This window comes from Triticum aestivum, chromosome 6D (genome assembly GCF_018294505.1).
Source record: "Triticum aestivum cultivar Chinese Spring chromosome 6D, IWGSC CS RefSeq v2.1, whole genome shotgun sequence".
Taxonomy (NCBI): Eukaryota; Viridiplantae; Streptophyta; class Magnoliopsida; order Poales; family Poaceae; genus Triticum; species Triticum aestivum.
Window position 1 is genome coordinate 148,464,470 of NC_057811.1, and position 21,957 is coordinate 148,486,426.

Below are 21,957 nucleotides of genomic sequence, written 5' to 3' on the forward strand. Positions count from 1 at the left end.
GGAGTTATAAAATAAGCAGAAATTGGTCTCATTTTCTCATAGATTCCCTACACACAAGCAGTTTCACAACACCGTCAGGTTTAACTATTGGCCAGAAATTGAACAGTTGAATTAGATATAACTAGGGATGTGATGTACCTGCTCGTTGCCCATGCTGCTCTTGCAAGCTGCGACTGTCCATTTGCGCAAGCTCGATGCCATGCCCGTGCTGCCGCCGCTGCCTCCCATGCAGGCTACACCCAGGGCTGGATCTTCATCTTCTTGTCCATCCATTAGCTTGAAGCCCAGCGACCGCCCTCCAATGAAGGCGCGAGGAAGTGTTGTATTGGTCTGTCCAGCAGCGGCTAGGTTAGGAGCGAACCAGACTGGAGGTTGGAGGGAACGAATTGGGATTTTTCCTGCTGTCGATCAATATGGGAGGCGCTCGTTTGGGCCGCGAGCCTGCTATTGGGCCTGCCTTGCACTTACGTTATTGGCCCATCCAAATTGAAACGTTTTTGTTCATTTTTTACATTGCCTGCTCGTGCGTTGGGACGAACATAACTAGCCTGGGCCAACCTAGACGACTCAAACTAGGTGCACACTTTCTAGCCACCCGAGGTAGCCGCCCATACCAGCCCCTATGGTGGCGTCGCCACTTTTTGCGTGTATGATTGGGGTAGTGAAAAATATTCCAGTGGCGCTTTTGATTTACCCACATAATGGTTAAATTACTTGTTTCTATGAAGTGAGTTCGCCAATAATGTGAAGGATTCCAGTCTTTTCATCCTATTGTAGATTGCTTAGATCTCGATATGCCAAATGTAATCGCATGAAATATACAGTAAAAGCCAGTGTGATGTGTGTGGCTACAACTAGTCTGACTACACGTCCTCATATAACATATCAAGGACGCACCATCTTATCAGATTAACCATTCGACTTACCAATGCAGTGTGGAAAGAAAGAAGTATTGGGACTGCGTATCCAAGCAATTGATGCCATGGACTCCTTCGTAGAACCTTGTAAGCAAAAAAGAAGTTGCAGTGTGCCTGTACAAAGAGCTAGCATAAGTCCAGTTACCTGCTTCTCGGAATTTTAGTTAGCCACTTATTGCAAAATTGTTCAATTACGTTACTTGGCTTAATTTAGTTTGCTACTGATTACATAATGCCATAGCCTGTTAATCCTATTATAGACTGCGCCTATCTATATGTTTGATACCTACTGTTAAGACTTAACTGTTTGCCTGAACTTAAATAGCTACTTAAGCACGTAGATAGCTGGTCATATGTACTTCTAGGTTGCAGCAGAATTCACGTGTAATTTATGTTCTGATACCCTGTTTGTTTAAATGGTTTGCTGTTATCACTTGTAGCACTAGTAATGTTTGCATGTTCATAGATAGACAAATGTCAGGTTTATATGAGGGACACCGTCTTTTTAACTTATATATGTGTTGGAATCATTTTGCTTACATCAAAGAAATTTACAGATGTCTGTGTTGCCGGTAAATGGTGCCGACTTGTTACTTTAATACGTTGCCAAGAACGTGTTAGTTTTACTAGTTCATGTGTAATTAAATACGTTGCCAAAACTGGTTAGTTTTTTACTAGTTTGATGTTAGTTTCTTATGGCTCTTGCAAAACTTTATTTATTGATTGCTAACATTCAAGTTTGTAGGATCCAACTGAAACTCCGTTGGCACAACAGGTATGTTTTCAGAAACTTCCTTGTTTACCTGGTTTGCTTCTGTAACTTGTTGTTGTAATCATCTTACCAACTTTAAGTTTTCAGGATCCAATTGGAAGTCCAATTGCACAACAGGTACATTTTCAAAAATATATTCGTGTAACAGGTTTGCTGGTGTAACTTGTTGCTCTACTCAAGTTACTGACTACTCAACTTTTCAGGATCCAATAGAAACTCCAATGCCACAATGATACATCTCCAACGTATCTATAATTTTTGATTGTTCCATGCTATTATATATATTCTGTTTTGGATGTTTAATGGGCTTTATTATACACTTTTATATTATTTTTGGGACTAACCTATTAACCGGAGGCCCAGCCCGAATTGCTGTTTTTTGCCTATTTCAGTGCTTCGAAGGAAAATGATATCAAACGGAGTCCAAACAGAATGAAGCCTTCGGGAACGTGATTTTCGGAAAAAACGTGATCCAGTGGACTTGGAGTGGACGTCAAGCAATCAACGAGGAGGCCACGAGGCAGGCGGGCGCGCCTACCCCCTGGGCGCGCCCTCCACCCTCGTTGGCCCCTCGTAGCTCTCCTGACCAACCTCCTTCACCTATATATACTCATATACCCTGGAAACATCATATACGGAGCCAAAACCCTATTTCCACCGCCGCAACCTTCTGTACCCGTGAGATCCCATCTTGGGGCCTTTTCCGGCGCTCCGCCGGAGGGGGCATCGATCACGGAGGGCTTCTACATCAACACCATAGCCTCTCCGATGATGTGTGAGTAGTTTACCCCAGACCTTCGGGTCCATAGTTATTAGCTAGATGACTTCTTCTCTCTCTTTGGATCTCAATACAAAGTTCTCCTCGATTCTTTTGGAGATCTATTTGATGTAACTCTTCTTTTGCGGTGTGTTTGTGGAGATCCGATGAATCGTGGGTTTATGATCAAGATTATCTATGAACAATATTTGAATCTCCTCTGAATTCTTTTATGTATGATTGGTTATCTTTGCAAGTCTCTTCGAATTATTAGTTTGGTTTGGCCTACTAGATTGATCTTTCTTGCAATGGGAGAAGTGCTTAGCTTTGGGTTCAATCTCGCAATGCTCGATCCCGGTGACAGTAGGGGAAACGACACATATTGTATTGTTGCCATCGAGGATAAAAAGATGGGGTTTATATCATATTGCATGAGTTTATCCCTCTACATCACGTCATCTTGCTTAAAGCGTTACTCCGTTCTGATGAACTTAATACTCTAGATGCATGCTGGATAGCGGTTGATGTGTGGAGTAATAGTAGATGCAGGCAGGAGTCGGTCTACTTGTCACAGACGTGATGCCTATATACATGATCATACCTAGATATTCTCATAACTATGCTCAATTCTATCAATTGCTCGACAGTAATTCGTTTACCCACCGTAATACTTATGCTATCTTGAGAGAAGCCACTAGTGAAACCTATGGCCCCCGGGTCTATTTTCCATCATATTAATCTCCCGTCAACAAGCTATTTCTGGTGCCAATTATTTTGCTATCTTTACTTTTAGTCTTTATCATAAAAATACCAAAAATATTATCTTACCATCTCTATCAGATCTCACTTTGCCAAGTGGCCATGAAGGGATTGACAACCCCTTTATCGCGTTGGTTGCAAGGTTCTTATTTGTTTGTGTAGGTGCGTGGGACTTGAGCGTGGCCTCCTACTGGATTGATACCTTGGTTCTCAAAAACTGAGGGAAATACTTACGCTACTTTACTGCATCACCCTTTCCTCTTCAAGGGAAAACCAACGCAGTGCTCAAGAGGTAGCAAGAAGGATTTCTGGCGCCGTTGCTGGGGAGGCTTACGCCAAGTCAAGTCAAGATTTGACTCCCAGCAACTAGCCATTTCTGGAGCCGTTGCCGGGGAATCTACGCACAAGTCAAGACATACCAAGTACCCATCACAAACTCTTATCCCTCGCATTACATTATTTGCCATTTGCCTCTCGTTTTCCTCTCCCCCACTTCACCCTTGCCGTTTTATTCGCCCTCTTTTTCCGTTCGCCCTCTTTTCCGCTCGCCTTTCTTTCACCATGTCTGAATCTGGGGAGGTTATCGCTAATGAAGGCAATAATAATAATATGGGAAACTTTGATGCTTTCGATGATCCTCTTGAGGAACCTACTATCTTTCGAGTCGGTAGTGGTAATATTATTGGGAAAGGAGTTATTCAAGATTTCTTTACTTGTGCCGGTGCTTTGCCCATCATGGGTGGCTCTATTCTTCACAGAACTAGTAGCCTTGCGGATGCGATATCTTTGCTCGTAGTTGAATTTGAAAGGCAATTTCTTTATATGCATCCTTGCATACAAAGAATTTTCCTAGAATTTTCTAATATTGATTACTCTTCTGTTAAGCGTGCCGCTACTATCTTTTTGGCACATGAGTTCAGATTTATAATGAAAGAGGCTAAAGAATTTTTTGCGCATTATAGGGTGGATGTTGGTCATCCTCCCATAGAAGCTATCCTTTTTAATCAAGAAGACATAATGCATTTACAATCTTTGGATCATGTTGCCTATAATGAAAACCTTAGAAAAAAGATTCCTACCGATGTTTTAGTTGATAGAATTTCTGAACTTAATGACGACTTTTCTATTCAGAATAATGGGTTAGGTTTTTCTCTTGAGCAAAGACTCGTGACTTTTTGTCAAAAGAACGCTTGTAATGATGAATTGGTTGTGCAATATAAGGGGCCAAGGGAGGAACCCATACCTCCCGAGCTTGATCTTGGGGACTTTTGTCCTATTAAATTTAACCCCTTTGACTACTTTTGCTTGCCACAAAGGAAACTTGCTGCTGAACGTAGAGAATACGAAAGGAGTTTTCATGATTTACCTTACCATTATTATGGCAATACCTAGATCTATCCTTGCTTTTATGCCTAGCTAGGGGCGTTAAACGATAGCGCTTGTTGGGAGGCAAACCAATTTTATTTTAGTTTTTTTTTGCTTTTTTGCTTCTGTTTAGGAATAAATATTTGATCTAGCCTCTGGTTAGATTTGTCTTTGTGTTTTAATTAGTGGTTGTGCCAAGTAAAACTTATAGGATCTTCTTGGATGATAGTTATTTGATCTTGCCGAAAATTCCAGAAACTTTCTGTTCACAAAAACAATTGTTAAAAATCACCAGAACGTGATAAAATACTGATTCCAATTGCAGCAGATCAATAAACAAATTATTTAGGTCTTCCTATTTTGGTAGATTTTTCTGAGTTCCAGAAGTTTGCGTTAGTTACAGATTACTACAGACTGTTCTGTTTTTGACAGATTCTGTTTTTCATGTGTTGTTTGCTTATTTTATTGAGTCTATGGTTAGTAAAATAGTTTATAAACCATAGAGAAGTTGGAATACAGTAGGTTTAACACCAATATAAATAAAGAATGAGTTCATTACAGTACCTTGAAGTGGTGTTTTGTTTTCTTTCGCTAACGGAGCTCACGAGATTTTCTGTTAAGTTTTGTGTTGTGAAGTTTTCAAGTTTTGGGTAAGGATTTGATGAATTATGGAACAAGGAGTGGCAAGAGCCTAAGCTTGGGGATGCCCAAGGCACCCCAAGGTAAATCCAAGGAAACCAAAAAGCCAAAGCTTGGGGATGCCCTAGAAGGCATCCCCTCATTCGTCTTCGTCCATCGGTAACTTTACTTGGAGCTATATTTTTATTCACCACATGATATGTGTTTTGCTAGGAGCGTCTTGTATGATTTGAGTCTTTGTTTTTAGTTTACCACAATCTTCCTCTCTGAATACACTTTTGAGAGAGACACACATGATTCGGAATTTATTAGAATACTCTATGTGCTTCACTTATATCTTTTGAGCTATATAATTTTTGCTCTAGTGCTTCACTTATATCTTTTAGAGCACGGTGGTGGTTTTGTTTTATAGAAACTATTGTTCTCTCATGCTTCACTTATATCATTTTGAGAGTCCTACAAAACAGCATGGTAATTTTCTTAAATTCTGAAATTAGTCCTAATATGATAGGCATCCAAGATTAGTAAAAACTTTCTTATAAGTGCATTGAATACTAAGAGAAGTTTGATACTTGATAATTGTCTTGAGATATGAAGATGGTGATCTTAGAGTCATGCTAGTTGAGTAGTTGTGAATTTGAGAAATACTTGTGTTAAAGTTTGTGATTCCCGTAGCATGCACCTATGGTGAACCGTTATGTGATGAAGTCGGAGCATGATTTATTTATTGATTGTCTTCCTTATGAGTGGAGGTCGGGGACGAGCGATGGTCTTTTCCTGCCAATCTATCCCCCTAGGAGCATGCGCGTAGTACTTTGTTTCGACAACTAATAGATTTTTGCAATAAGTATGTGAGTCCTTTATGACTAATGTTGAGTCCATGGATTATACACACTCTCACCCTTCCACCATTGCTAGCCTCTCTAATACCGCGCACCTTTCGCCAGTATCATACACCCGCCATATACCTTCCTCAAAACAGCCACCATACCTACCTATTATGGCATTTTCATAGCCATTCCGAGATATATTGCCATGCAAATTACCACCGTTCTGTTTACTATGGCACGTTCCATCATTGTCATATTGCTTTAGATGATCATGTAGTTGACATCGTATTTGTGGCAAAGCCGCCGTTCATAATTTTCATACATGTCACTCTTGATTCATTGCATATCCCGGTACTCTGCCGGAGGCATTCACATAGAGTCATATTTTTGTTCTAAATATTGAGTTGTAATTCTTGAGTTGTAAGTAAATAAAAGTGTGATGACCATCATTATTAGAGCATTGTCCCAGTGAGGAAAGGATGATGGAGACTATGATTCCCCCACAAGTCGGGATGAGACTCCGGACGAAAAATAGAAACTAAAACAAAAAAAGGAAAAAAAAGAAAAAAAATAGGCCATAAAAAAGAGAAAAGGCCCAAATAAAAAAATGAGAGAAAAAGAGAGAAGGGACAATGTCACTATCCTTTTACCACACTTGTGCTTCAAAGTAGCACCATGATCTTCATGATAGAGAGTCTCTTATGTTGTCACTTTCATATACTAGTGGGAATTTTACATTATAGAACTTGGCTTGTATATTCCAATGATGGGCTTCCTCAAAATGCCCTAGGTCTTCATGAGCAAGCGAGTTGGATGCACACCCACTTAGTTTCTTTTGTTGAGATTCCATACACATATAGCTCTAGTGCATCCGTTGCATGGCAATCCCTACTCACTCACATTGATATCTATTGATGGGCATCTCCATAGCCCATTGATACGCCTAGTTGATGTGAGACTATCTTCTCCTTTTTTGTCTTCTCCACAACCACCATTCTATTCCACATATAGTGCTATGTCCATGGCTCACGCTCATGTATTGCGTGAAGATTGAAAAAGTTTGAGAACATCAAAAGTATGAAACAATTGCTTGGCTTGTCATCAGGGTTGTGCATGATTAAATACTTTGTGTGATGAAGATAGAGCATAGCCAGACTATATGATTTTGTAGGGATAACTTTCTTTGGCCATGTTATTTGAGAAGACATGATTGCTTTGTTAGTATGCTTGAAGTATTTTTATTTTTATGTCAATATTAAACTTTTATCTTGAATCTTTCGGATCTGAATATTCATACCATAAATAAGAGAATTACATTGAAAATTATGCTAAGTAGCATTCCACATCAAAAATTCTGTTTTTATCATTTACCTACTCGAGGACAAGCAGGAATTAAGCTTGGGGATGCTTGATACATCTCCAACGTATCTATAATTTTCGATTGTTCCATGCTATTATATATTCTGTTTTGGATGTTTAATGGGCTTTATTATACACTTTTATATTATTTTTGGGACTAACCTATTAAACAGAGGCCCAGCCCAAATTGCTGTTTTTTTGCCTATTTCAGTGTTTCGAAGGAAAAGGATATCAAACGGAGTCCAAACGGAATGAAACCTTCGGGAACGTGATTTTTGGAACAAACGTGATCCAGAGGACTTGGAGTGGACGTCAAGCAATCAACGAGGAGGCCATGAGGCAGGGGGGCGCCTACCCCCTTGGGCGCGCCCTCCACCCTCATGGGCCCCTCGTAGCTCTCCTGACTCACCTCCTTCGTCTATATATACTCATATACCCTGGAAACATCACATACGGAGCCAAAACCCTATTTCCACCGCCGCAACCTTCTGTACCCGTGAGATCCCATCTTGGGGCCTTTTCCGGCGCTCCGCCGGAGGGGCATTGATCACGGAGGGCTTCTACATCAACACCATAGCCTTTCCGATGATGTGTGAGTAGTTTACCTCAGACCTTCGGGTCCATAGTTATTAGCTAGATGGCTTCTTCTCTCTGTTTGGATCTCAATACAAAGTTCTCCTCGATTCTCTTGGAGATCTATTTGATGTAACTCTTCTTTTGCGGTGTGTTTGTCGAGATCCGATGAATTGTGGGTTTATGATCAAGATTATCTATGAACAATATTTGAATCTCCTCTGAATTCTTTTATGTATGATTGGTTATCTTTGCAAGTCTCTTCGAATTATCAGTTTGGTTTGGCCTACTAGATTGATCTTTCTTGCAATGGGAGAAGTGCTTAGCTTTGGGTTCAATCTTGCGGTGCTCGATCCCAGTGACAGTAGGGGAAACGACACGTACTGTATTGTTGCCATCGAGGATAAAAAGATGGGGTTTATATCATCTTGCATGAGTTTATCCCTCTACATCATGTCATCTTGCTTAAAGCATTACTCTGTTCTTATGAACTTAATACTCTAGATGCATGTTGGATAGCGGTCGATGTGTGGAGTAATAGTAGTAGATGCAGGCAGGAGTCGGTCTACTTGTCACGGACGTGATGCCTATATACATAATCATACCTAGATATTCTCATAACTATGCTCAATTCTATCAATTGCTCGACAGTAATTCGTTTACCCACCGTAATACTTATATTATCTTGAGAGAAGCCACTAGTGAAACCTAAGGCCCCCGGGTCTATTTTCCATCATATTAATCTCCCATCAACAAGCTATTTCTGGGGCCGTTTATTTTGCTTTCTTTACTTTTAGTCTTTATCATAAAAATACCAAAAATATTATCTTATCATCTCTATCAGATCTCACTTTTGCAAGTGGCCGTGAAGGGATTGACAACCCAATTTATCGCGTTGGTTGCAAGGTTCTTATTTGTTTGTGTAGGTGCGTGGGACTTGAGTGTGGCCTCCTACTGGATTGATACCTTGGTTCTCAAAAACCGAGGGAAATACTTACGCTACTTTACTGCATCACCCTTTCCTCTTCAAGGGAAAACCAACGCAGTGCTCAAGAGGTAGCACACAACAGGTTCCTTTTGCAAAACTTGTTTGTTTAACTGCTTTGCTGCTGCAACCGGTTGCTCTAATCACGTTACTGGCTACTCAACTTTTCAGGATCCAAGAGAAACTCCAATGCCACAACTGGTACCTTTTGCAAAACTTGTTTGTTTAACTGCTTTGCTGCTGCAACAACCGGTTACAATGATGTTAATAACTACTTTTCAGCATCCAATTGAAACTCTTTATTTCCTTGTTTGTTTAACTAGTTTTCTATTATAACTCCCAGTTGAGATGTTTTGCTAACTTCAAATTTTCGGAATCCAGTCGGAACTTTAATGGCAAAAAAGGTTAGCCCTAGATCAAAAAGAGCGAGGTCCCCATGGACGTTGTCTCATCCCACAGCAGTGGCACCGGCCCAATCGTGCATCATGAATTGCCAACTGATGCTCTAGAGGCTAAACTAGTGGTAAAAAGAGATTCTGCTTCTGCACTTAGAGATGAAGTTGACATGTTGAGGAAGCAAACAACACAATCATAAGCAGTACTCAAGACAACCATTAAATATTTGGTGGATTTCAAAACGAAGCAAGGTGAGACTGACCGCATTGTTAAGGTCCTGGAGAAAAAAAGGAAATTAAATTCCCACTTGGTAAATCATTGGTGAAATGTTCTTTCCATCGTTGAATAACCTTTGTGTTGTTTGTTCATGTAATCGTTCAAACCATTTGTTTTAGAGATCATGTAATAATTGTTTTTTGTTTTTTGGTTTGTAATTTTATTTGAGCACAAGTATGTATTAATTGATAAGACTCGGAGATATTTCATTTTGATTGCTGTGCCAGACCTACAAATATGCCAATCGGGCTGAACGTGCATTCAACAATAATAGTAGTATAGATGGACCATAAGTGGCACGCATCGGAAAGGGCCAAGATGCTGTACTAGCTTCGCTAAAAAAGGATGCTTTTCTAGCAAAAAAAAGTACATCGGCCTGGCTTATGTATGTTAGTTGATATTATTGATCCATATACTCTATAAGTGTTTATATGTCTGTTAGTTTTGTACATTATTGGTTGATTGACTCAGTATTTGAATCTTGATACATCTCTTGTGTACATATCTAAATGGGAGTGCACATTATGCTGCGTGTGACATTTGAGTTGGACATAAAGTGTTCCAAATATTCGAATTCACCTTAAACTGGATTCTAGCTTCTGAATTCGAGTATTGGCATTTGTAAATCATATTCATATATGACAGTGGAATACATCTTTGTCGTGCTTTTGAAGATATATAAAAACACATAGAATGTTATAGAGATTCGTATAGGAATACAAAATGGATTTGAATTTAGTTGCCAGGGTAAACGTGGATGCTCATTGTCCTAAAATTCGAAAGAAGCGGCAAAATGTCCACTCCCACGTCGGCTGCCCGAAGCCAAGTGTTTGGGAGATGGAAATTACTGTCTATCCCTTACACGAACAATCCATCGGCCTGATTTCCACTGCTCTCAGTAGGGGTAGGTTAGTAACTTCAATTAGACGTGACACGACCACCTCTAAGCCCATTCCGACATGGTGGGCGCCAAACATGGGCGGCAAAACACATTTGATTCAAGCTCGTCCGAAAGTCCTCCGTTTCTCCCTCCATTTCCCCATTCATACACGGTGGGCGGCAAAACAAACTAGACTCGGCCGAAATCGATGTAGGCAAATAATTTCAATAGGGGTAGGTTTGTAACTTCACTCAGACGTGGCACAACCGCCCTACCTGTCAGCCCCGTTCATACACCGTGCGCACCAACCATGGGCGCCAAAACACCATCTCCTCGCCCGAAATCACTCTGGGCAAATATTTGCGAGATGCGAGATTACCGTCCTATCCCCAACCGACGAGACGTCCAAATTTTAAATGGGGGCTAGGTTTGTAACTTTCCCATATTTCAGACAGGCGCGTCCCAAAAACATGGTTCCCTGTACCTCTCCCTCCATTTTCCCATTCATACACCGTCCGCGCTAGAACACCATCCCCACACCAGCCTCCTCCGTCCGCCACCCCATCCATCGCCGTCGTCCTCCACCCCATCCATCTCCACCGTCCTCCACCATGCCGGAGCGCCTACCAAGACTGCGTCATCCACTGCTAGAGATGGACGTTTCTCATCCAAGGCGATGGACCAAGAGCCTTGCATCGCATCCTCTCGCTTCATCGGCGTAGTTGTCCTCTTTGCCAGGGCCGCTCACACGACCTTCTCTTCCACCGCATCGAGACTTATCACCCGATGCACCCGTCTACCGTCGCAAATCTGCTTCAACGCCACCAACAACCATCACACCCCCAATGCCTACACGGCGCCGCAAGAGAGGTGGTACTTCATATCTCCACAACTTTTTGATCTCAACCAAAAAATAGATCGTAACTTGGTTACTGTACTTTCTTTTCAGCTCTTAGAATTTAGTAGTTCGAAGCAAACAATGGATGCTAAATAGCATTTCCCCGGTTTGCTGCTTTAAATATGCCGTGGCACAATCATAATAGGGTTTAATTTTGATCATGCTTAGGGTTTAATCGATCATGTTGGTTCCGTGGTGGCTTCTTTAATAGAAATCGGAGGGGAAACCCTCTTTTGCTAAAAAAAATGCTTAGGGTTTCCCCCTTTTATGATCATTATATGATCAACATACGTGCTTCGTGTCATAATAGCACTACTCCACCCATCAAGCTAAACAAGCTTAGTTGTTCAAATACTAATCTGATATTATTAAAACAGAGTCGTTTAATTGGTCAGCTAAATGTTCCTAATTTAGTTTCGAAAATGCATGTTCGCCGCTCGGGTGTGTATCTCTACAGGGTACCCACGGTGGGCCGCGGCCCACCCTGGGATTTTGGGTCGGCCCAGGCCCCGATTCCCCTCTGTTCTGCTGCGCGCTTCCGATCTCTACTCGCCCCCAGCCGCCTGCCTCGCCGGCGACTTGCCGTCCCCGGACGGCATGACTCTAGGAGGAGACGCCGGACTAACAGGAGGTCAGGAGTAGCTCGCCCAACAGCGTCACCGCTGCCCGGGCGCGCCACCGTGCCTACCTTTCTAGTTCATTCAGGGCTTAGGCGTGCAGCACCCACTAAGCCAACCCAATTTATCCTGAGATACGTCCTCAACACTCAGCAGCCACTCCTCATCCCCCATTTTCTAATTGATTCATTACTCATTAGGCAGGACTGTCATTAGGGTTTGTTGTGTGCTGAGTGCTGCCTACACTTAATGGTTCAGATGTATTTCAGTAATCTTTAGTACCTGTAAAGTTCACAGGGTTTCAAAATTCCGGCCCTAGGAACAGACACTAGTCATTTTGGATTGTTGGTCTTAGTGACATTGACCCAGATTACTACTGCAGGCCAGGTTTGTTGATAATTTTACTTGTCTTTCTTACTCATTCGATATGATATCCAATTATTCACGTCGACTAGTTGCAAACAATAAGTGCTAGACAAACTTCTTGATTCGGATTTTGGATGGTCTCTTACTGCTGTTACAATTCTGCATACCTGTCCTAGTAAGCTCACAAGTAAATGATTGATTCACTACATCTATGCTTGCCTTGTCATATTTGTTGTCAATATTCTTTTAGGGTGGACCACCCTATTTCAAAATATTGGAACCGTAGACATGAGTTAATAGTATTTCTGTGTGTGATCTCTTCCATCATGTGTGGCCAACGAGCACTGCATTGTATAGAAAGAAAGTGTCATTTCCAGCTTTTACATAGACTACGATCTTTTACATGGAATACAATCAGCCTACTTGCTTTGTGTCGCACTACCAGCAATCCACCCTTGAAGCTAAACATTATGCCACTGATATTTCCTTAGTTTATTTGATCAAATACGAATTTGATATGATTCTATTGTTCCTACTTCAGTTTTGAAATGTGTGTCTGCCTGTTATAGAGACATAAGAGGTTTGTATTTATGTGTGTGGTCTGGTCAGCATGGTTGGGGGGTGAACTTTGCATATGCAGGGGTTTATAGGGAGACACTCTTTGAGTTGAATCCGCAATGCATTCCATAGATAATCTGACTACTTTTTATGTTTTCATGAATCTCAGATTCTGAACAGCATCATAATGATTATGAGCTTGCGCGCATGAAAAGAATAAAGCAGAACAATGCCATGGCTGTCAAACTTGGCATTAAGGGACTGAAATCAAGTTTGGATGCAACGCAATGCAAACGCTCTTCGCCTACAGATTCATGCTCAGAATATGATCCTAACAGTGATCCTGAGCTAGAGGGAGACCTAAGTCAATGTAGCTCCCTAGTGGAGGAGTCAGAGGCAGATGCCCTATCTTATTTACCCTTCAAGGTGCTTGCTCTAACTTTCCAAGGTTATATTGGTCGAACATATCTTGCAACTGATGCTTTGCATTGCTTCTACTTCGTTGCACTGCCATTAGCTTAGTTTACACCTCTTGTATGTGAATACACCCTGCCTATCCATTTTCAGTACATATTCCATCTGTCATCAGACCATATTTATCCATTCAAATGATGTTCTTGTCTATCAGATGTTCAAAAGGAAGAGGGCGATTGCTGATCGCGGAGGAGCACGAGCAAAGTATTTGGAAAAGGTAGTGACACTTGATAAACCAAATAGCCCATTAGGTGTAGTTGCAATATCACCTGACCCACAAAACGCCCCAACTCTAGCAGATTCTAGCCCTACAACACTGGTCATTTCTGATGCCCCAACTCAGCAGACCCCAACTGCAGCAAACAGTATGATGATGCCAATTGACATAGCACCAGTTCTACGACGCAAAACCCCCACTCCAGCAAAGAGTACACCAAATCCCATTGCCAAATCCCTTTTCGAACCAGAGAGAGCCCCAATTGCAGCAAATAGGACCCCTGTTCCATTTCTTCCCAGTTTAGAAGAAGAAGCTTATATTGTTGTCAGGAACTTTGTGCGCATCTTTCCTTCATGGAAAGATTATACTGCAGACACAAAACAATTTCCAGTCTTCCTCCGCAACTTACGCGTAAGTAATGTACTAATGTTATTCATGGTAATTACTGCATATGTTTCTGCTGACAGAAGACACAAGATTTCATTCTTTTAAATAGGCGAGGACCAAACTGGATTGTCAAGACGAGCAAGGGTTGGTTGCGCTTTTCCAGCACTCATTGATGAAGTATCGTTCCTACCTGAGGCAAGTGCACTTCGATGGAAAGCCTCTAAACGAAATTTCTGTAAAGTCTCCGGTGCTACATTTATTAGACAGTGATTGGAATAATCTTGTTACACATTGGTCTCGTCTGCAGCGTAAGGTACCGTCTATGATATCACATCACAATTTGAACTACATTTCTGCATTTGCCTTAAGATCTCACTTGTACGAAAACTGTTAGCAGAAGAACATTCATTCTCAAGGGACCACAGAATCTCGCAACTATACTGCACACTGCATTGCTCTTGTGAGTACCTCTTTCCCTGTATGACCATACTTACTTTCATAGCTGTTTGATTATGTAGCATCACTACACATGTTAGCCTCGTTATCGTCCATTTGGTGGACATTATAAGATCTGTATGGACTCTTACATAAATTTAGAATCAATCCAATGCTTTTGAAGAGGTTTAGCTCTGCAGTCCTCTTGTAAGGACTGAACGTCGTCTATCACTGTACTTACATTAACAGCTACTCCCTCCGTCCCATAATATAAGAATGTTTTGTACAGTACACCAGTGTTCAAAACACTCTTGTATTATGGGATGAGGGATTGGTTCATTGTGTAGCATTCTGCATCGTATCTCCCTCGCCCACCATTTACTTAAAAATATCAGATCTATATTTAATCTTACCAAAAAGTTGAATACACAGACAATGCCAGTGCAGAAGTGTAGCCCATTGCTCTTGTCAGTACATTTTGTCCTGCAACGCTTGTACTTCCAGGGATTGGTAGTTGATTATGTAGCATTAATCTGCATCTTATCTTCATTATCCTCTATCCCTTCCAGTATTATCATATCTATAATTACTCTCTAAAAAATGTAGAGTACAGGCAATGCTTATGAAGAAGATTCTGTGCTGAAATTCTTGAGTTATCCTTCCCTTGACATGGAGAAGGGCATTATAAAGCCGGTGTTAACTATTAATGTAAGTCATTCCTTCTAAAGCCTTTATCCTCAACTGCTGTTTAATTTTCTCATACTCCCTATCGTTTACTGCTGTTTAGTTTGCTGTTTCTATCAAAATGCATGTTCACAACAACCGTAAGTTCCAAGTTTTACTTGTAAAACCAAATTCCTTATTCATACCATGCACATTACTCAATACTCCCTATATGTATGCTTGTTTTTGTGGATCTATAATCTAGTGTGTGGTGAAGCAGCCCACGTTTGCACCTTGTCATCTCCTGTTTATCTTACTGATGTGGCTGATGATATGAACAACATGCCTTGCACATTAACCAAAATAGATACAATGATTGTCTTTGCCCTTCATCTATGCTTGTTATGTTGACATGGTAATCTAGTAGTGTGGTGAAGCTCCCCGCATTATGAACAATGCCAAATTATGCTATTGATATTTTGAACTTACACTTTATTTTCTAATTTGAAATTGGATGGAATTGACAGCACAGTTATCATCTTTGTTTATACACGTGCAAAACTTGTCATCTCTCTGCTTGTTTCAGGGTGATATGCCTGATGGTATGCACAAGTCTGCTGAAGGCTGTGACACAAACCCAACATATATTGCAGCAAAGAAGGCAAAACATCTTGAAGATAGAGAGACAACCCCAAAGTCTTGTCTTGCTGCAGTGTTCAAGTTACTTGAGACTAGCAGTCAGACAAGCTCACAAAATTCGCTGTCTGAATCAGTTCGACTTCTCCAGTCCCAAGTTCTAGCAGAAAGGCATTCTGCAACTCAATTTCGACTTGAAGTCTTATCTCTAAGAAAGATTGCGGAGAACACCAATGAGAACCTCATTGCTAAACAGCCACACCTGGAAGCTATGACCGACATGCTAGGCCGGTCTCACAGCCTTGCTCAGCAGCTTGCACAGCAGTTCCCGCGCAAGGCTAACCTTTCTTGAACTGTCTTGGAAGTGGTCTCGATTTAGTATTATTTTGTTACGCTGCAATGGTGCCCAGTTTTTGTAATCTGCTTCTTCGTTGCGCTTTATGATCACTGGTGGTGAACTTCGATGCCTAGTGGATGTAATATACCATAAATCCTTTATTGTATAGTGTAGGTTTATTCTAAGTTACTATGCCGTAATTTCTTTATTGTATAGAGTAGGTTTGTTCTTAATTCCTACTAGTTACTGCCATCATTCGCTATCTGAAAAAAAATCTGATGTAGTCGACTAGGCCGAAACATTCGCCTCTAATGGGCCTGGTTTTAGCGGGCCACAATTGGGCCGTCCTGCATCTTTCTTGGGCCCGAATGGCCATTGGGGCCTTCACACTTTGCTCCAGGCCCACAACTTACTCCGGCCTATATTCAGCTCAAATTTTAGTTGGGCCTTTTGTGGACCCAGCGCATAGTTTTGCCCATGTAGCGTTGGGCCATTAACAGGCTGAATATTCTGGTGGCCTGTTACGGCCCAGAAGAAACCATGGGCCTTTAGCAGGCCGAAATTCATGTTGGGCCTCAATTTTCACTAGTCGTCGACGGGCCTTCAGCAGGCTGAAAGGTAGACCGGGCCTTTTTTGGCCCAGTTATATGATGGGTCGTTACCAGGCCGAAACATATTTCAGGCCTTAGTTGGCCCACTGATATCATGGGCCTTTAAGAGGCCGAAAGCTTAGTACAGGCATCAACGGGCCGAATTGTATGACAAGCCCTTAACAGGCCCAAAGTCACGTTGGGCTGAATTGTTGCCACCTTTATCACGGGCCGTTAGTGGGCCGGATGTCGCGTGGGACCATATATGCCCCATGGGCAACACGGGCCATTCCCAGGCCAAAAGACACACCGGGCTGAAATGGGCCCATGTCTACATCGGGCCTCTAACAGGCCAAAAGTCACTGGGCCGTAATTGGGCCCAAATATTCAGCGAACAATTAACAGGCTAGATCTAGCTTGGGGCCGTAAATGGGCCTTATTAAACAGGCCGCTATTGGGCTGGCCCACTAGTACCTGAGTAAGTACTACGGGCCTTTGACTGGGCCGACATTTTTAACCTATATGGGCCTTTGTTGGGCCGTGCCAAGTGTCGACGTATCATAGGCGCCTCCTGTACAATGAATGGATGACATCTGTCCCATCGATGAGCCAACACGTGTTTCCTCCGGCCAATGACAATTTTGCACGTGGAAAATCCTCATTGGTCCTGGCTGTTAACGGGTTATCGGATCCAAAACCGGACCCGATAGCTTAACGGCGACCCGTTACGGTGGATGCTACATGTCGGTCACCCTTGACGAAAGCACTTCTATGACGCGCGATTTATCGTCATGGAAGTGGACACTTCCGTGATGATAATTTTGGTAATGTCATGGAACACTTCTACGACAGCACATGTATGACTATCTTGATTATGTCATAAAATCGTCATGGATGTACATGCATGAAAGAAAACGTGACCTACTGTGACAAACACGTATCATCACGGAAGTGTCTTTTTTTGTAGTGTCTTCAGTCGCAATGATATCAACAGAGAATAAAGAGCTATTCCAAATAGTAGCTATACCACCAGAAGCACCTCTAGATGGCACAAAACCAAACTGATCAAATCGGTGTGGGCAGCAAGACTTGACAAAAGATAAATCAAACGAGGTTTTCTTAGTTTCTTGCAAACATATAATGGCACATCCACTAGATGTGACGGCATTAGAGAGAGCTAATTGCTTATCAGTACAATTTAGGCCACAGACATTCCAACACAGAACGTTCCAGTTTACCAAAAGACACAGAAAGTAAATGTGAATTAAGCTAAAGAGGAGGGCCCAGAGTACTCTGGAGCAAGAAGAGCTTCTTCAGTAAGTTCTGCAGGGGGGATAGCACACACGTTGGTGCCGATCTGCTGAATCACTGAGATGAGAGTCGGTGGAGGAATTGGTTCTGCAGTGCCTTCATTGATCTTGATAGTTGTAGGGGCAGAAGGAAGCACTCTTGGCTTAACTTTAGATGCTTGAACTTGCTGTCAGAGATTGGAGGATCTATGAACCCATCATACTTGTTCATCCAAGCACTCCTGCACAGAGAAGTAGTACATTCAGGAATTACATTCTTCCCCTTCCGACCCCGAGGGACAAGCAGTCCGGAGGAAGATCCTGGACCCTCTAGAGGAGGCAGAATTGCAAGAGGAGCAGGGTTGTTCCGGGTCTGCTGAGCTGTGTCCAAACTCACAGAGATATCAACTTGAGGAGTTGCAAGTGTATCATAGTTATCCTGGGTCTGCATAGTTGTATTAGTGGCCAGTGACATATCGGATTGAGAGGAATCTTCAGTAATATTGAGATCATTCTGAGCAGTCAGGAGAGGTCGTATTGCAGTAGCTGATTCAACAGTTGTCATGTGATTAGAAAGGTCTACATAGTCTCCCTCAAGAACAAAACTAACTACTCACAAATCATATTCATGTTCAAGATCAGAGGAGTATTGAATATGATTGAGGATCTAAACATTTAATCTTCCACCAAATAAACCAACTAGCATCAACTATAAGATGTAATCAATGTTGGAACAATGCCCTAGAGGCAATAATAAAATGGTTATTATTATATTTCCTTGTTCATGATAATTGTCTATTGTTCATGCTATAATTGTATTAACCGGAAACCGTAGTACATGTGTGAATACATAGATCACAACATGTCCCTAGTGAGCCCCTAGTTGACTAGCTCGTTGATCAATAGATGGTTGTGGTTTCCTGACCATGGACATTGGATGTCGTTGTTAATGGGATCACATCATTAGGAGAATGATGTGATGGACAAGACCCAATCCTAAGCATAGCACAAGATCGTGTAGTCCGTTTGCTAGAGCTTTTCTAATGTCAAGTACCATTTCTTTAGACCATGAGATTGTGCAACTCCCGGATTCCATAGGAATGCTTTGGGTGTATCAAACGTCACAACGTAACTAGGTGACCATAAAGGTGCACTACAGGTATCTTCGAAAGTGTCTGTTGGGTTGGCACGAATCGAGACTGGGATTTGTCACTCCGTATGACGGAGAGGTATCTCCGGGCCCACTCGGTAATGCATCATCATAATGAGCTCAATGTGACTAAGGAGTTAGCCACGAGATCATGCATTACGAAATGAGTAAAGAGACTTGCAGGTAATGAGATTGAACGAGGTATGGGGATACTGATGATCGAATCTCGGGCAAGTAACATACCGATGGACAAAGGGAACTGTATACGGGATTGATTGAATCCCCGACATCATGGTTCATCTGATGAGATCATCGTGGAACATGTGGGAGCCAATATGGGTATCCAGATCCTGCTATTGGTTATTTGCCGGAGAGGTGTCTCGGTCATGTCTGCATGGTTCCCGAACCTGTAGGGTCTACACACTTAAGGTTCGATGACGCTAGAGTTGTAATGGGAATAGTATGTGGTTACCGAAGGTTGTTCGGAGTCCCGGACATGACAAGGAACTCTAGAATGGTCCGGAGGTGAAGATCGATATATTGGACGAAGGGTATTGGAGTCCGGAATTGTTCTGGGAGTACTGAGTGACGACCAGCATGACCGAAAGGAGTTTCGGAGGCCCCGACAAGCGTTGGGGGGCCTTATGGGCCAAGGGGAGGGGGCACATCAGCCCACTAAGGGGGTGTGCGCCCCTCCCACCCCATCTCACGTAACCTGGAGAGGTGGGGGCGCCTCCCCTAGGGAAGCCGCCCCTCCAGGCTTGGGGGCAAAGTTTCCTACGGGTGGGGGTGCCCAAACCCATCTAGGGTTTCCCCTATGGCCGCCGCCCCTCCCCTAGGGAAACCCTAGGGCGCCTCCTCCTCCCCCTTCCCCTATATATAGTGAGGGAGAGAGAGGGCAGCCGCAAGCCTTCCCCTGGCGCAACCCTTCCACCCCCAACTCCTCCTCCTCCGTAGTGTTTGGCGAAGCCCTGCCGGAGAACCGCAAGCTCCACCACCACGCTGTCGTGCTGCCGGAGCTCTCCCTCAACTTCTCCTCTCCCCTTGCTGGATCAAGAAGGAGGAGACGTCCCTGGGCTGTATGTGTGTTGAACGCGGAGGCACCGTCCGTTCGGCGCTTAGATAAGATCTTCCATGATTTGAATTGCCGCAAGTACAACTCCATCAACCGCGTTCTTGTAACGCTTCCACTTAGCGATCTTCAAGGGTATGAAGATGCACTCCCTCTTTCTCGTTGATAGTATCTCCTAGATTGATCTTGGTGACACGTAGGAATTTATTTGAATTGCTACTTCGTTCCCCAACAGTGGCATCATGAGCTAGGTCTATGCATAGATTCTATGCACAAGTAGAACACAAGTAGTTGTGGGCAATGATTTGGTCAATTTTCTTACCGTTACTAGTCTTATCTTGATTTGGCGGCATTATGGGATGAAGTGGCCCGGACCGACCTTACACGTACGCTTACGTGAGACAGGTTCCACTGACATGCACTTGTTGCATAAGGTGGCTAGCGGGTGTCTATCTCTCCCACTTTAGTCGGATCGGATTCGATGAAGAGGTTCCTTATGAAGGGTAAATAGCAATTGGCATATCACCGTTGTGGTTTTTACGTAGGTAAGAAACGTTCTTGCTAGAAACCCTTAGCAGCCACGTAAAACATGCAACAACAATTGGAGGACGTCTAACTTGTATTTGCAGGGTATGCTATGTGATGTGATATGGCCAAAAGGATGTGATGAATGATATATGTGATGTATGAGATTGATCATGTTCTTGTAATAGGAATCACGACTTGCATGTCGATGAGTATGACAACTGGCAAGAGCCATAGGAGTTGTCTTAATTTATTGTATGACCTGCGAGTCAATGTAAACGACATGTAATTACTTTACTTTATTACTAACCGTTAGCCATAGTAGTAGAAGTAATAGTTGGAGAGACAACTTCATGAAGACACAATGATGGAGATCATGGTGTCATGCCGGTGATGAAGGTGATCATGCGGCGCCTCGAAGATGGAGATCAAAGGCGCAAGATGATATTGGCCATATCATGTCACTTTATGATTTGCATGTGATGTTTGTCATGTTTACATCTTATTTGCTTAGAACGACGGTAGCATAAATAAGATGATCCCTCACTAAAATTTCAAGAAATGTGTTCCCCCTAACTATGCACCGTTGCGAAGGTTCATTGTTTCAAAGCACCATGTGATGATCAGGTGTGATAGATTCTAACGTTCGCATACAACGGGTGTAAGCCAGATTTACACATGCGAAACACTTAGGTTGACTTGACGAGCCTAGCATGTACAGACGTGGCCTCGGAACACGAGAAACGAAAGGTCGAACATGAGTCGTATAGTAGATGCGATCAACATGGAGATGTTCACCATTGATGACTAGTCCGTCTCACGTGACGATCGGACACGGCCTAGTCGATTCGGATCATGTATCACTTAGATGACTAGAGGGATGTCTATCTGAGTGGGAGTTCATTAAATAATTTGATTAGATGAACTTAATTTTCATGAACTTAGTCTAAAATTGTCTTTACAATCTATCTTGTAGATCCAATGGCCCACGCTAATGTTGCCCTCAACTTCAACGCATTCCTAGAGAAAACCAAGCTGAAAGACGATGGTAGCAACTATACGGACTGGGTCCGTAACTTGAGGATCATCCTCATAGCTGCCAAGAAAGCATATGTCCTTGAAGCACCGCTAGGTGACGCACCCATTTTCCCAGCAACTCAAGACGTTATGAACGCCTAGCAGTCGTGTAGTTTGGATTACTCCCTGGTTCAGTGCGGCATGCTTTACAGCTTAGA